A 6,488-nucleotide genomic window follows, 5' to 3' on the forward strand; every position below is an offset into this window, starting at 1 on the left:
AAGCCTGCCCTTCTAGTTAATGAGGGACAATTAAGACTGAGACTTTTAACCATGGAAGCAAAGATTTAAGGCTTCCTAATACCCATGTTTCTTACCTGCTTGTTATGGTAGCTCACGGGCTGTTTTTTGCTCACATGTCTCTTTAAAGAATGCCGTACTCCTTTTCCACTTTATAGGATCCATTTGCTATTTTACCCATGCTTTCTCTCTTTCAGTCTCTTCATTAAAAATGTTAATGGAAATATACTGTCTAGGTGGAAAATGATTTAACAAAGTAAAGTTAAATAACATTAAAATTCATAGTGTACCCATAAAATGTTTATATTTCACATCTAACACTTTTATTAGGCGTTAAGCTACAGTGCCGTTTAAATTAACAAAAGACTCTCATTTGTGCTACGTAATAAACAGCCCTCGCCCACATTTCCTGCCCCTTGTAGTCCTAGCCCAGTACTGTGCAGTCAGTCCTGTCAACAGCATAGACTTTTCCTTTGGCAGAAGGCTGGATTTTGATGCCAAATTTAACTGGCACTATTCTGGAATAAAAGCCCAAATGTATATAAATAAACTACTTTAAAGCTACTATGGAATTTAGTCAACTAATCAGCTATGAAAATAGCTGCATCCAGAGTAGGCATTTATCTCTAAGTCATATGTCATTTGTGTCGTGTAGGAAGCAGGCAGGGCTGCGTATGTGACAGTTAGCCATGGAAACCTGAACATTTCTACAGCTAATCAGTGCCTTAGAGTGGCTTTGTCACACAGTGAGTGACCTGACCTGATTTTAGCCAAGTCAGAATGCGTTTTCTAGATGTTTTAAAAATCTCTTTTGGAATCTCTCTGTGTGTGGGTACAGTATGTGTGTTTGTGTGCACATTTGTATAGGGGAGTGTAGCTGTGTGCATACTCTGGTGTGTGTGTGTGTGTGTGTGTGTGTGTGTGTGTAGGGGTGTGTGTGTAATTCAGAGGGCAACTTCAGCCATTGGCCCATGCCATCTTCCTTGTTTGAGGCAGGGTCTTGTTGTTCTATGTTGGATATAATAAAGTAGCTGGCATGTGAGCTTATGGGCTTCTCCTGTCTCTGTGTCCCATCTCTCCTTCCACACATGCACACTACTGCCACCGGCTTTCTGTGGTCCTAGTGATATGGACCCAGGTCCTCATGCTTAGACAGCCAGTATTTTACCCATCTCCACAAACCCTTAAAAGAAGCCTTGGCAGAGAATCTAAAGGCTCAAGTGTTTTAAATACACCTGTTTTATGTTTGTATCCCATCCTCTCTTTTTGAGGGATTATCTTCTGTTTTAAAGTCATCTAATCTGAGAAGGGTGGCGTAGTTTTCTTTTATGTAAAAAGAATGTACACAGTAAAATGCTGTTAGCTTGTTCTCGAGGGCTTCTCACACAATACTGGGAAGCTGTCTCCAGCAAACGCAATTCAGTGCAGCATTGTCTTTGCAGTGTTTGAGGACATTCAATTTTGAAAGAACAGCATCAGAGTCTTTTGAAAATAACTGAACATGAATACAAAATTATTTCCCTGGGGGGGGGGGGGGGAGCTTCAGCTAATTTTTACTCTGGCTGATTTGCTCCTGAAATCACACATTCGTGTAAATGCCAAGCCATACATATGCATATACATATGTATACGGCTGGGAGTGTGTGTGTGTGTATAACTCTAGTATTCAATAAATTGGAGAATTTGTCATTTTAAATCAATATTCATTCATATCCAGGTCATGCAGAAATGTAGAATGCTGTTGTGTGGCTACTATGTTTCTTCGAAGATTTCAATTAATTTTTACAATTCCCTCATGTGGTGGGCAAATGCTGTCATTATCTCAGCTTTATGGATGGGCAAGTTAAGGGTAAAATCTATTCAAGGTCAAAAAAAAATTCTAAACCTAAGAATGAAAGGGGAATCTAAGACATTTATTTAGAATTTTTGTTGAAGAAAAATATTTGTTGAATGAATAAAATATGCATATTTTGAAAAGGATCTTGGGTCTGAAATAGTCAAAATGACTCTTCATTTCCCTTCCATTTAAGAAAGATACCCTCTATGGGTGAATTTAAATTGTATCTCATTGAGCCTCTGGAAAGTCAGGGAAGAGTGAGGGATGCATTCCAATGATGAGCTACTGCCAGCCTACTCTGTACTGAGGTGTCTTTGAGGGAAACAGACGTGAACAGCTTCATTCTTCCAACCCCATTTTCTGAAGCAAAAAAAGAAGCGTCATACTATGATGACTAAATGTGGCAGCTGACCTTCTCAGCCCCATGGCCAGTGTGAAGGTCTTTTTCAGTTTTGCTGTCCTGTTGAACTTAGAGTCCACTTTGCCTTCGTTTTAGTGTAGTAAAGGTTTAATTAATTTGGAACAGATTGGGATATTCCCAACAAAACCTCCAGATTTAATAGAAAGGGCTCCTAAAAATCCAAAGAGGTTTCATGAAGCTGTGGGGGAAAATTCCAGGTTTATACCTTTGAAATATTATAATACACGTCCTGGGCCCAATCCTAGTTTTGGTCCATAAAACCCTATGCTGACTTTGTGACCTTGAGTCTGGAGGGAAGAAAGAATGCTGTTTAAATGGATGTCAGGCAGTTGTTGCTGTTCTCAGTCAAATTTCCAAGGGCAAGTAGGGTTGTGAAACAGACCATCTCTAAGAAACAATTTTTATCTCTTTCATAATTGCAGGCTCCTTGTTTTTCTGTGGTGTGGCCTGCATTCATCAGACACTTGCAACTTACTGGTGACTGCATACACCACTGTGTTAAGTCTCAAAGAAAAGAAGATTTTACTTTTCTTTCTATTTTATGACCAGAAACAAACATCAAGGCAAAGAGATGACGTGATGATTGAAATGGCTAAGGGCACACAGCTGTCATGCCCATGAGCTGCAGGTTTGAATCTTGTTTCGAAGACTCTAACCCCTAACTCTGTGGAAACTCTCATGTCTCCGTCCCAGATACCTACTGTATAAATTGGAGAGATGAAGGAGGCTATTGGAGTTGCCTCAATTTACTGGAGGTCAGTCCTCAAGCTCAGGCCAAGTTTGCCCTCAAACTTCTAATGAGAAACTCGTTCCATGAGACCACAAGCTTGTATGTTAATAAAGATCTGTATTAACCAGAAACCTCCTCTACTTATTATTTAAGTGGCATACTTCTTACAAAATAAGTGACATTTGTACTTGAATCAATGAGAATTTAGTTTTAAAATACAGGGAGAAAACATGAGGTAATCATTTAAGAGAGTAACCATCCATTCTAAATTTGGCTACTTTATAAGTTGGGGTTATCTAGGAACACAGAACCACTTGGGAATACATAGAGAGATATAGATATAGGTACACATAAGTTTACGAAGAGGATTTTATATGAATTACTGGCTCACATTCTTGCGGGGTCCTCTACAAGTTGGAGACCTGGGAAAGCAGGTGCTGTCATCTGACTTCCAACTCAGCACAATGAGGATGTTGAAGCCACTCATCCCACACTGAATCTGGAGACCAGAGAACGTGACACACTGTAGGAGTTGGATGTCCCAGCTCAAGAAGAGAGAGTTAGTCTGTCCTTTTTCTCACTTTGTCCTCAGGCCCTCCGTGGTATCTGTGGTGTTAGGGAAATCTTTTCCTCAGCAACTTGAAAGAAGGCAAGTGTGTTTTAACTTACAGGTTTATGGACAAGGAGTTTGATAGTTATGATTTTTAAGTCTGCCCCAGTGACCTACTTCTGCTAGTCAGGCTTTGCCGCTTAAAGCAATGTTTCTCAGCCTTTGGTTGTGACCACTTTGGGGTATAGATTGACCTTTTCACAGGGGTTTCATATCAGATCTCCTGCATATCAGATATTTACATTACAGTTCATAAGAGTAGCAAAATTACAGTTATGAAGTAGCAATAAAAATAATTCCATGGTTGGGCTCACCACCACATAAGGAACTTCTGCAGCACTAGGAAGGGTGAGAAACACTGCTCCACAACCTCCAACAGTAGTATCACCAGCTGTGGACTGAGTATTCAGACATAAGATAAATCTGAATGACTGTGGATAGGACTTAGAACAACCCAGGTCTTCTTAACCGAAAGGTAAAGCATTTGTTTTATGGAAAAGAAAGCAGACAAGGTAGAAAAAAAAATACATTTCATAGTGAGGTTGCCAACGCATGCAAGAAGGGCCTCAAGCTCTTTCTATTGACTAGGTTGACTCTGAACTTCTAAACGTCCTGGATTCACCTTCCGAGTGCTGGGATATGAGTGTGAGTCACCAGGAGCAGTTTGTGCAGTGCTGGAGGAGTGGTTGAATATAGGGCCATGTGTGTCACACATTTGATCTCAGTGGTGAGAACAGCATTAACCTAGATGTTTTACTGAGAGTGCTCCTCCTCATGCAGACACTCGGAAAGAACACGTTGTCAGCTACCCGCGTATTCTTTCCTTCAGTCTGACCCACAGCTTCAGCCATCAGAGCCACAAGTCTGGGTGTGCGCATGAAAACCTTTGCAGTTGTGGAAGTGAATACCGTGACTTAATTTACATAGCCAATAGATACTTGGGATTATCATTTTTAAGAGTAAAAAAAAAAAGCAGTGAAATTCAGCCTCTCTTAGAGATCTAGAATTTCAGTGGTGATGGAGATCTGCTGTACGGGAAATCTTGGCAATTCGGAGTTTTATATAGAGAGCTACAGAAAAGGAAGATCATTGTCAGATCATAGGCCAGGGATGTCATTGATCTTGAGCTGTATCTTAAAGAAGGAGAGGAATGGAGTTTGCTGGTAATTTGATATGGAAGAATCGCCCTATGGAGAGATTGACTGTTGTGGATACACTTACCATGGTGCCACATGAACTCTGTGCCTTCATAGAGTGTGGCGCCAAAAGGGAATTAACAATTTAGCCTTATTGTAAAGTCCATGGTCTGAGAGTTCAGAACAGGAGGAACCTCCCCTCACCAGGTGTCAGGAGACAACATGGCGGAAGGAAAGAATTCTTTAGTGAATATGAGAAAGTCAAGGGATGGGTGAATCATGATTTTCAGCCCCTTAACTTAGATACACACTAACTAATTAATAATCATAACAACTTTAATTTATTTGCATGTGTGCATACCTATGTGTGTTTGGGTGTATGTGTGTGTCCGTGCACATATGCATATACATGTGTGTACAATGTGTTTTTTAGGAAAGGAGTAAACCTAAGGTATTGTTTCTCTGAAGCCGGCTACTGTGCCTTCTTTGATCTTCTGTTATTGGTCTAGCACTTACCCATCAGGCTATAGTGGTTGGCTACCCAACCCTCAGGGTCTACTTGTCTCCATCTCTACATCACTGGGATTCAGGTATGACCACCATGCCTAACTTTTCAATGCAGGTCCTGAATACTGAGTGTAGAATCTCATATCTGCAAGCACTTTGCAAGCTGAGTTCTCTCTCTAGCCCCATAAATAATTTTCCTCTGTCTCCCCACCTATTTTCTTGACATTCCTTTACTACCATTTATGAACAAATAGAGTTGGAGTTAATGGAAGGTGATTCTGGGGAAAATACTATGAAGAATCAGCTGTTTCCCTTACATCCTGTTTTGTGATACAACAGAGAGGAAGACGCTGAGGGCCGTAGCAGGCAGAGTTCAGGAATACTGCTAGCCATTCACCTGTGCAGAGGACAGACTACAAGCAGAGTTAGCTGCCCCAGAGGTCCTTGGGGGGAGGGGCTAAGGAAGTGTGAGCTATATGAGAAAAGGCATGAGTTATATACATGGAGTATTCCATACCCACAGATTGTCAGGCATCTATAATTTGTCCACCGAGAAAAGATGTCCTTGGGTGAGCATATCTGGGAAGCTTATGAATTCAGGTCAGATGAAGTTTTTGGACTTCACAGCCAGTGAGAAAGCCATTCAAATATTTCTGTCCAGAGACTGAGGTAAATGGAAAGAAATGCACCATAGGAAGTGTCCAGAAGCCTGCGCGAGAGAGCATTAGAGGGGGTCGTTACACTATGAAGAGGTGAGAACTTGAGTTACAGCCCCCAGCACTCAGGAAGGCAAGGCATGGTAGTCAGAGGGGTCTCTGTGTGTGGAGGGGGTAGGCATTCTGGCTAGGCAAGATCTCCAGGTGGGCCTTTAGAGAAGAATGTGACGGGAAATCAGTAGCTCAGAGCCATGACCAAGTGTCGAGACTGTTCTAACATCTTCCTTCTAAGCCAGAGGTCCCAAACTGGCACCACACAGGCCCCATCTGGACTGCAGATGTGTTTTCCTTGGCCCACAGAGCATGTTAAAATTCTTTCCAATTTCTAACAGCATACACACCAAGAGTCAGCCTGGAGAAGCCCTCTTTTAGCTTGTCTTGCACTATCAGAGCGCTTCTACATTTAGCATCTAAGTTAAAGCCCAGTGATGCCCCATGGACACGGCAGGGTGCTCCCAGCTTGTCTCAGTTCCATCTGGCCAACCCTTCTTATTCATTTCCTTACCTGTCTGT

Source organism: Mus musculus, chromosome 6 (assembly GCF_000001635.26).
Source record: "Mus musculus strain C57BL/6J chromosome 6, GRCm38.p6 C57BL/6J".
Lineage (NCBI taxonomy): Eukaryota > Metazoa > Chordata > Mammalia > Rodentia > Muridae > Mus > Mus musculus.